Source organism: Megalobrama amblycephala, linkage group LG17 (genome assembly GCF_018812025.1).
Source record: "Megalobrama amblycephala isolate DHTTF-2021 linkage group LG17, ASM1881202v1, whole genome shotgun sequence".
Classification (NCBI taxonomy): domain Eukaryota; kingdom Metazoa; phylum Chordata; class Actinopteri; order Cypriniformes; family Xenocyprididae; genus Megalobrama; species Megalobrama amblycephala.
In genome coordinates this window covers 40,355,869-40,367,213 of record NC_063060.1, presented here as the reverse complement: position 1 = coordinate 40,367,213, position 11,345 = coordinate 40,355,869, and the positions used below count along the sequence as shown (strand labels likewise).

Sequence of the window (11,345 nt, the reverse complement as noted above, 5' to 3'; positions counted from 1 at the left end):
TTTAATACCATTTTGCACTATGTTCTTATATGATGTTATAAAATCATGCCAAAATAAAAAATATATACATTTATTACATTTTAAGTTATTTTAATCACAAATGAAATGGCTGTATTGGCCTTTGGATGGTTAAACCGAATGACATTTTGACACTTCAAAATCTTTAAAATAGCTTTATATGTAACAAAATATAATTAAAACCCTTTGGATTCAATAAAAGAAATCAAGTTGAACTACCTTACATAGTTTGGATTACATACTTTCAGATTTATTTAGTTTTTTATAAATCTTTCTCTCTTGGAAAAACATACAAAGAGTTTGTTGTAGCTGTTTGTTACAGTGCAGTTGCACAGTGCTTAATAATGTTTCTCCATTTTGATTTATAGTTTTTGTATCGTAACAAAGTTGACCATGAGGAATGAATTAGAGGTATGAATATCGACAGTATCAACTATTCACAAGCAGGTCTTAGACTAGAAAGCCCATCAACACCTGTCATGCGGTACTGTATAGGATTGAGAACGTCAATGAGAAAGAAAAAAAGTAAGAGAAAGGCAGCGAGAGAAAAGAAAGGAGAAAAATAGAAAGATTAAGAGAGGGTGGGGAGGATGAGAAACCACATGAGAATCGACTCCTCTGTAAATCAATTCTCAGCCAGGTTTCACAACAGTCTGAAATCTTCTATCATCATGATGAAGTATGAAAACACAAAGGAGGAGAAAAAACAAGACTTTTGTTAAGTTTTAAACATCAATATAATGTCTGTGCTTAAACAAAATCACAGCACTGATTACACAGCAGTTCTATAGGAAAGAACTTCAGGAACTTCAGACAAAAAAAAAATTTAGACAAATCGACCTGGTAGTATGTACATTTGTTTTCTCCATCAAAAGAAATTGTTCTAAAAGAAGCCAAACCATCAGTCTTGCACAGCTCCAAGCACCACACGAACTGAAATAGCATATTGTCCAGCCAAGTGTTCTGGAATTACTCCACTCCAGGTTGTTTGTTCCTCATTTGCTGATTCAACTGTTCCTGTGGGAGAAAACAGACGCTCCAGTCCGCACCACTCACATAGTCTGGTCTGGAATGTGAGGAACACAGGTGAAACAAACAGTGAAAAGTCCCAGTGCTGCTTCACTAACTTTTACCACTTTTGGAACACAGATTGTCCAATCAGAACTGATGGATAAAAGAAAGTTTGTCACACTTCATAAAAAGTGTCATTATTTGTATTTCATGCAGTGTCATCTGCTATTCTTTGCACCTGTGAATGACTTTATGTAAAGGAAACATTCAGGGAACATATTGTTAGCCTCATAGCATAATTGCCCAGATCATATTTCAAAGGCAGATATCACAATTTGGCCAAAAAATGACTTTTTTATGCTATGAGGCTAACAATATGCCATAATCTCGAAACACAACATTTTAAAGTGCCCCTATTATGCTTTTTCGAATATTAACTTGGTAATATAGCTGTTTGTGAATACAAAAGGTCTACAAAGTTTATAAGATCAAAGTGGACAACAAAGTTATTGCCTATGTTATATACCTATGTAACAATGTAACAAAAGCTGTGTTTCTGCTGCAGGAAATTTTCCCAATTACTAGGGACTTTGGAGTGGTACTCGCCGTGTTTTGACCACAGGAAGTAGGGTCTAAATGAAGTTACAGATAAAAATATCCCCCTCAGAAAGTCTGTGCTCACGAGGTAGTACTTTTTCAAAGTTCATCAAGTGTGTATCAAGTGCTGAGGAAGTGCTGTTTTACTGATGCTTTGACTTGTCTTTTGTTTATCTGATATGTTGGCTGCTTTCTATAACTCTGTATACATCTTAAGGTATGACATTAAAGGGTTAGTTCACCCAAAAATGAAAATTCTGTCATTTATTACTCTCCCTCATGTCGTTCCAAACCCGTAAGACCTTCGTTCATTTTCGGAACACTAATTAAGATCATTTTGATGAAAGAGGTTTCTGAACCACACATATATAGGCAGCAACGTCATTGCAACTTTCAAGGCCCAGAAAGGTAGTAAAGACATCGTTAAAATAGTCCACGTGACAGGGAAGAGAAGAAATTGTTGAATAATGTCGTTATTTTTGTTTGTTTTTTGCGCACAAAAAGTATTCTCGTCGCTTCATAACATTAAGGTTGAACCACTGTAGTCACATGGACTATTTTAACAATGTGTTTACTACCTTTCTGGGCCTTGAAAGTGGTGATAATGTGGTAAAGTGGTGTTGGAGGTCAGAAAACTCTCGGATTTCAAAAATATCGTAATTTGTGTTCCGAAGATGAATGAAGGTCTTATGGGTGTGGAACGACATGAGGGTGAGTACTTAATGACAGAAATTTCATTTTTGGGTGAATTAACCGTTTAATATTTTTGCATGCACCTTCCTTTTTTGTCGGTTGAGCCTCTTGCTTCTGTAATCAGTCCAGCCAGTCATAGTATGATGTTGGATAATGCATCATCTTCACTCGGAACACCCTCCAAAACAATGAAAACTCTTAAAAGTGAACACTTTTTGGACAATGTTGTGGCTTTTATTTGGAGCTCTGGGGAAAATTGAATCTATTTCATGAAGATTACTCTCCTAGAGGCTGCAGATGGCTCTCACCGGGTTACATGCTTTTGATAATTGCTACTGCAGAGAGGCCTGAGGTTACAGCAGAGTAACGGAGCATTCCGAATGAGAGCCATCAAAGTGCTTTTCATTAGCCTTCTTCAGTCTCCTTATCAATTAACTCCTTTAAATCACACATTCGCAAAGCTACCCAGACGTTCGGCGAATGCGGAACTCTATAGTGGAGCACCCTCATCAAGACAACCGCCAGACATCTCACCTTCACAGGGAGTTATTCTAGCGGGAGTGAGCTGGTATTCTCAGCCTTTTACTTTGCAGTTGTCTCTAATAGACGTGATTATGCATTATTAGTTATGCCGGCGTGTTGGATTGACTTTATCAGCTCGAAAAACAGTGAGGTGGGAGTTTTAGAATGAGACCCTGTTTTGTCCCCATCTGACAATGAGGCTGCAATTACTGATTTGCCATTTCCAGTGAGTCCCAGGCCCATTGTTTTAAAAGGTGCACAGGCAATGATTGATGCGGATGTTTTTGTAGCTGTAATAGAAGCCCTGTCAATGACAGTGAAGACGTGATGGCCGCATTGTGTTTTGTGGGGTATCCATCTATCAGATTGTCATATGGTGGCATGCTTTGCACCGATAAGCTAATTGCCTTTTATCAAATAAAAGAAAGCAAAAATTCTCAGATCGATAAGACTATCTTTAAAATGGCTTAATTGCTTAAGAAATGGGTGGAGAATGTATGAATGTGACTATTAGAAAATGTTTGCAGGGATAATTTGCTCATTAAATGCATGCCTTGATCCACAGATGCACTGATACAGTTAGCACTGAAATCTGTTTTACATGCCAGCGCTTCAATTCTACATTCACGGCACGCGTGACAGAAGAACATCACAGTCTCAATAGGACTCGAGATAACCCCTAACTCGTCTAGCACATTAAAATTCAGTTCTAGCATAATAATTCAGTTCTTATAGGCTCCTGATTGCAACCAACATGCTACTTAAATCACATACAATGTGATGGCTGTAATTTTATATTTGCATAGGGGTCCCTGACATGAGGGTCATTTTTGGCATAGCATATTTTTTTGTTATTTCATAGAAAAAATCTAAATATTAGTATTTGAAAATTTCGGTGATGCTTTATTTTAGTGTCCTTTTTACACATTACATGTAGTTCGTTACATTAGTAATAACAAAAAATATGCATAATTACATGCAACTAATCCTAAACCAACCCCTAATCCTACCCAACTGTTGTAGTGAAAGTGGTGAAAAACTTATTTTTTAAAATATATATATATATATATATATATATATATATATATATATATATAATTTTTTTTTTGATGTGTACACTGACGTGTTCAATTTTTAAAGAAATTATTTTTTATCTATTTTTACTTGCTCTGAAATAGTAACTAAAACTAAAACTAATTAAAACTAGTGCTGTCAAACCGATTAATCACGATTAATCACGATTAATCGCATCTAACATCAAAGTTTATGTTTATATAATATATTATATAAACACAAACTTTTGTTAGATGTGATTAACCGCAATTAATCAATTTGACAGCCCTAATTAAAACTATTTACAATTATTTTTGATTAATTCAAATAAAGCTTAACTAAAATAAAACTATTAGATATAAAATGAAAATTTAAAATGTTTAAATGAACTAAAATACAATAAACTGAAACTGAAGTAATGCAACTACTAAAATGATAATTGAAATAAATATAAATTAAAGGTGCAATGTGTAAATTTAGGAGGATCTATTGACAGAAATGCAATATAATTTACATAACTATGTTTTCAGTTCACCTTACATAATGAACCGTTGTGTTTTTATTTACCTTAAAATGAGCCATTTCTATCTACATACACCACGGGTCCCCTTACATGTTAACTCGCCGTTTTGCGCCAACATGTTTCTACAGTAGCCCTAAACGGACAAACTGCGCTAAAGAGTGCGTTTACTTGTCTGGCTACTCTCTGCTGTCTCAAACGACGACATCTTTGTCCTGTGTTGGCCACCGTAGGTTCTCTATATTTAATCGCTAAAATTTACACACTGCACCTTTAAAGCTAAATAGAAATGTTAAAAAATAATAAAAATGTCAAAAACATAGCGAAATGACTACAACTAAATTTAAAATGAAAACTGAAAATATAAAAATAAAAGCTAATTCAAATGATTAAATATAATAGTATATCAATTATACTAATATTGCACTGATATGAAACTAACACAAATACAAATGTTTCCCCTTTTTTAAATTACTGACAGTTCTATTTATTATCAGCCTAAAGAATGAACCGCTAGCAGCAATGCATTATATACAGAGCTTCTCAGTGCATCTCATCTCTTTCCGACAGACAACATTTGGATAATAATGTTTAAATCTGACATAATTATTTCGTCTTAGGCACAGACCTCTAGTCACGGCTATAAGAAGATGCAGCGATGAGCTAATTTACAGAATTGTCAGAGGGCCTATCATGGCTTCTTATTAGGCTGCATTGCAAATCCTAAGCTAAATGATCTGTGTCCGGCCTTCCAAGGGAGAAAACAGCATTCTGCAGCACAACTTCCGCCAGCGCAAATGAGATGCAAGATTTGAGGAGAAATCCTCTCCCCCATACAGATATAAAAGCAAGGACGTGCACACAGCCGCCTCTCGATCCAAACATTGACTCATCAACACACGCCACCTGTGAAAACACCAAGCTATTTTCACAAGAATAAAGAGATGCAGCAACTTGCACGTTTAACTGTAATGTGCCACACTTAATTCCAGCACAGTTGTGTGCGTCCTAAACCTACAATTTATCACATAAATGCCAGATAAACCTAATCGCTATGCTAACATTTGCAGCTCCAATTGTGCCAAACACAGAAGCGTTAATTAATCTAATGTTCTTGCGGCAGACGCACACAGTCGCACATGCAGTCACGCTGTGGGAGTGATTTGTAAGGCACCATGTGGGGCTCTAATCTGCGGGTTGCAGCGGGATCTTTACAGCCTGCTCACGGGCCCGAGTGGCAGAAATTAGGCCCAAATTCAATCAGTCGTCCAGGCAGTCCCGGGCTTTTCCTGCAGGCCTCGAGGCGCCTTGGGACGTGAGCTCCATCTGCACTAGGGCTAAGGAAAGCTTGCGCTCGTAGCGCTGGGGAGTTATGAGTATTGCAGGCCGCCATCTTCCGCACATTAGTGTCACGGCTAAACTAAATAAGGACTCGGGTTTGACTGTTTAGCTGAGGGGTAATTTAATTTGGGGAACAACGTGGTGTTGTAAATCACAAGGATGAGACGGTGCACTGCATCTGGAAAAGTGCATTTATCTCAAGGCAATACCAGAACATTGAGTTAAAAAGAAATCACACACTGAGATTATATTTCTGCAGACGGCGTCCCGATCTCTGTCGTATTCGGAAGCCGGAGCCCAAAGAAATAATGCCGAGGCAAACAGCTCCTATTTTTCGAGTAAGTTAACTATCATACGGTCATTGTTGAGGGATTTTTGCAGCGCTGAAAGCACTGTACTGCCCGATTGCATCGACTAATCCAGCAACCTATTTGCCGAGGAATATACAGAGCAAGACACTGGAGAACTTAAACGCGTCTGACTCGGTCGTCTGTGAAATTGATAAGCTACGAGAGATCGACCGAAATGTGCCGAGCCACAAACATGCATAAAACACCGTGGAACACAGAAGAGCATAGCAGGAGCCATATGCACCGTACTCAGGTAAATTGTCTGCATATCTCAAATATAATTCATCATCCGCAGCTGCAGTCCTGGCATATTCATTTTTCTCTCTCCCTCTCTGCAAGCTGAAGGATTGTGGGCGATGTGATAGGGTGCATAGGTTGTCCCTCGAGGCCAAACTGACATGATTGGAGCGTCCCATTAAAACCAGAATGAAAAGTCCTCACAATGGGAGAAACTCTTGGGAGCAAAATCGGCCCTGGAGACCGCATGAATCCCAGGGTTTTCATCAGCAGGTGAGAATGCAATCTTGCATATACTTTTGCAGCATTCGTGTTATGTCAGATTGATTTTGTAAGAGTGATATGTACAAACTGTGCAAATTAAAAGAAAAAGGTTAGGGCGACATAAAATAAAAAGCTAATCCGCAGCCGGAATTGATCCTTTTGTGCAAATGGAGTGTAGTTAAGTTGTAGGAGCTTTAGCTGCACAATCAGTGCAGGGGTTTGTGATGCAGTGCTCCATTGGGACCTAATTTACAGAGAGAGGTGCTTCGCTATACTACAGAGCAAAACCCCAACAAACAAACTACTTACCAATTCATTTATTCCAGCACTCATGCACAGGAGACACAACTATTTTCACTTTTACCTTGCACTTCAGGAGCATCGTTTTTAATGCAAAAGGGGTTTTTCTGTCTCTCTCTCTGCAAATCTTTTAAAGAGGGAAAAGAAAGTCAGCATGCAAATAATTGTTTAGGTTCTTAGCAGCACACATTCATGCGTATAGATTTGAGGTTTGGGTTCAATCTATAAGTTTAGATATTCTTATCAAGTTTTAAAAGCATGCATTGTAGGTTTATCTTTAGAGAAATATACTTCTTCACTGGAGTAGAGCAAGTGAAGAGTTGCTCTTGCAGTCTTGATTTTAAAGGTTATTTTGAGTTTATGAAAACATCCAAATGATTTATTTACAAAATATTTTATTATCATCACAATTTCAGAGAAAAGTTTAATTAAAAATGTGAATTTCTCAGTATGCATACAATATGACCACTTTTGATTTAATGACCTTGAGCTGACATGGACTTCTCAAGTGATGATTCATGTTTTCCAGCGTGATTAGAGAATGTCTTTCTTGCTTCAGTGGAAGCAAGAGAAATGTGAAAAGGAGTTCACATGCTCAGTGTCACAAATTTCCTTATTTGATCAGTGACCTAGAAAGAGTGCAAAATCTTAACTATTTCTCATTATTACACAGTGCAGTGGAGTACTTGATTCTCATTGGTCAGTTCAGATATTTTGGAATATTTTTGGAATTTTGCTTTCATCCTTGTACACAGCAAAATCCCCAGAGTTAAATCAACTCTACTCAGATTACATATGGTCTCTCTCTATATAGTATTAAAGTAACACTGAAGCAGAGTTAAAGTTAATGAGATAATTAAGTGATTAAGTCATGATTGAGCATTAGTGATGAACACCTGCTGTTAACAAGCATAATCACTGAAGAGAAACACAATAACTACGAAGGACTTCCAGCTACAGCCTTAGATGAAATCAACTGAAGATAAAAGACATTAAATCTCTCAAGATCTGATTAAACAACTCCACAAACAGCATATTATCTCATTAACTTTAACTCTGCTTCATTTTAACTCTATATAGAGAGGGGCCATATGTTCTCCGAGCAGAGTCGATTTAACTCTAGGGATTTTGCTGTGTATATCTAATGTGGCTGAACGTCAGGTTTGCGACAATATGGTTTCGGGAAACAATCGTGACTAGCTAGTTGATTTCTTCAACGACACATCGTACTATGGTAGTGAAGCAGAGAGTTACGTCATTGTACGGGAAACGCACTTTAGACTGCGTGTGCACTGCAATGGTTTGCATGACATTTGGTCATTGTTTTGGAGCACACTAGCTTATAGATAACAGTAACATATTCATACTAAAAGCCAAAAAATTTCAAATTTGATTTCATGGGGACTTTAACCCTCTGGAGTCTGAGGCTGATTTGGGGCCTGGAGAAGTTTTGACATGCCCTGACATTTGTGCTTTTTTCAGTTGTTCATAAACATATTAATGACACAAGTGTCATTACACTGTATTCAGCACAAACTAGGCTACCATAATATGTGAGGAACATGTGTGTACATGTTTGTGTTTTTGAAGGAATAACGTTTATGCGTGGTTACTGAAAAAACAAAAAACTTAAGTCACTGATATAAGGCCAATAAAAGTATATTAAATCTGTGTTCACAAGACTTTTGGGTATTGAAGGTTGTAGACTAGAGTTTTTGCTTCAAAATTATGTAAAAATTATGCTGACTACTCTTTCATTTATAACAATATACTGATTTAGTTTTTGTAAGACACTTTTTGCCAAGAAACACGGTATGCGAGGAGGCGTGAATCTCCATGAATAATGGCTCATTCTCACCTGTGAAGACAAAAGAATTGAATAGTAATGACCTGAAAAGACTTGCATATTAATGAGGCATTTCAGTCAGGTAGGCTGTGAAAAAAAACTTCTGTGATGTCTCAAGCTCATCATGGTATATGAAACATACAGAAAAATTTTATTACAATATAAAATAATGGTTTTATATTATACTTTAAAAATATAATGTATTTCTGTGATGCAAAGAGTCTGAATATAGGCTTTTAGTTTAAAAGCATGCACATTTGGAGAAATATAGGATTCTCATATGTTTATGTCAATTTTCTATACAGAGGAGTTATTTTTTATTTAATATTCATTGTTATCTCTATGAGCGCTGGTGTTTGCAATTCATACTGCAGCCGGAGGGCGCTCTGTGCATTTTAGTCCACAAATTCACCTAAGAAGAAGATGATATTCCATGAATGGTGTTTACCAATTCATACTACAGCCGGAGGGCGCTAAAGAAACAAAAACTCACTTAAAACTTATCAATAGAAGAAAACAAACAGGAATTTACTGAATGTCTTCCAGAGATCGCTAACCATGGCTTTTTCATCCAGATAAACAATTTTCAAGGCAATAAATACACGATTGAGATGATGAATGCATGTGTTGTCTCTGAATTTGCCTGTGAATAGCGCTGGCTCCGTGGGCGTGGCCGCATTAGTGGGTAATGAGCTGAATCACGGACTTCTGACATGGCCCTAAAACTTATTTACAAGTTTAAATTTGATTTTGAGCCCCAGATTTTCAACATGACATGTATCTAGTATATCAAGATTCTTTGTATGCTTTCTCTCTTTTTCTTGCAGATGCTGAATGCCACGTACAGTTGAGTTCAAAGTAAAGCTGTCATTTATCACAACTCTAAGCAAAATACTGTAATATGTTTTAAGGTTTGAGAATATTATTCAATTTTACAGCCCATCGTGAAAGGGTTTTTTTTATTTCCCTCACAGATGAATCTGTCTGCCCAATTGCTGTTCCTGGTAATACACAATAAACAATATCAAAATGCATTTTTGCAGAACAGGACGGGCAAGAATTGATCACACTCTTCCATTACTGGAGCAAACAGCGGGCAAGAGGGAGAGGAGGAGAGATGAAAGAACATCAATGTGAAGAAAATGTGCAAAGCCACAGAGAAGCACTGCCCGGCATAATGACTCAGCTACCGCGCAGGGACCAGCAACTTTCTAAAGCATCTCAGACATTAGGCAGAGAGACGGGTTGCTCCTTGCCCAGTACTCTGGCTGTGGGCGCTGCCTGATGCAATTAAAACGAGCCCACAGCACCCGTGCGCAGACGCAGTGAGGTGCCTCGTACAACTGAAGTATCACATCAGTGTTGTAAGGCCGACCGGGCCCTAATCTACACTTTTTCAACAGCCGGCACACCATGCATAATTAACACACATTACTAATTCAAACCTAAAGTGGTTCCCATGTAATCTACTGCAGTTCACTTTAATTAAACACATGTACTCTTGAACAATCTGCAACTTTGTTATGCGTATGAATGAATAAAGAACTGCGGTGGACTTGTGGTCATGTGCAGCCAAGGACACATAAACTTGGGGTCATTTCAGGCAAATAATATTTTGAGATATAGTGTACCCAAAATGCTTTTGGACACTTTAAAAAAATAAATAAATAAATTGCACGGATAATAAAATATAAAAGTGGCATCTCCAAACAAATGATGCTTTTCTCTGAGCTAACTTCAGTTTGCTGAGCTACTGTATTTTTGTATTGACTTTTAAAGGTGCCCTAGATTCAAAAATTGAATTAACCTCAGCATAGTTAAATAACAAGAGTTCAGTACATGGAAATGACATACAGTGAGTCTCAAACTCAATTGTTTCCTCCTTCTTATATAAATCTCATTTGTTTAAAAGACCTCCGAAGAACAGGCGAATCTCAACATAACACCGACTGTACGCCCCCAATATTTGCATTTGCCAGCCCATGATCGAGGCATTAGACAAGGGCAGAACGTCTGGATATGTGCACAGCTGAATCATCAGACTAGGTAAGCAAGCAAGAACAATAGCAAAAAATGGCAGATGGAGCAATAATAACTGATTCATGATAACATGATATTTTTAGTGATATTTGTAAATTGTCTTTCTAAATGTTTTGTTAGCATGTTGCTAATGTACTGTTAAATGTGGTTAAAGTTACCATCGTTTCTTACTGTATTCACGGAGACAAGAGCCGTCGCTATTTTCATTTTTAAACACTTGCAGTCTGTATAATTCATAAACACAACTTCATTCTTTATAAATCTCTCTAACAGTGTAGCATTAGCCGTTAGCCACGGAGCATAGCCTCAATCTCATCCAGAATCAATGTAAACATCCAAATAAACACTGTACTTGCGCGATTAGACATGCTGCATGACGAACACTTTGTAAAGATCCATTTTGAGGGTTATATTAGCTGTGTGAACTTTTTTTTATACTGTTTAAGGCAAGCGTGAGCTCTTGGGGCGTGGAGCACGAGATTTAAAGGGCCACACACCCTGAATCGGCTCATTTCTAATTATGCCCCAAAATAGGCAGTTAAAAAAATGAATA

General features: G+C 37.4%; 1 long non-coding RNA gene across 2 annotated transcripts; it reads left to right on the top strand.

Moving 5' to 3' along the window:
* The first annotated feature begins 4,746 nt into the window (after positions 1 to 4,746).
* On the top strand, positions 4,747 to 10,396 carry LOC125251383. 2 transcript variants are annotated; one of them, XR_007180985.1, is made up of 4 exons: positions 4,747 to 6,358; positions 6,445 to 6,615; positions 9,580 to 9,610; positions 9,727 to 10,396. It is a non-coding gene; the product is annotated as an uncharacterized LOC125251383 (long non-coding RNA). The 2 variants fall into 2 exon arrangements; XR_007180986.1 differs by lacking the exon at positions 9,580 to 9,610 and having other exon boundaries at positions 9,796 to 10,396.
* The last annotated feature ends 949 nt before the right edge of the window (positions 10,397 to 11,345 follow it).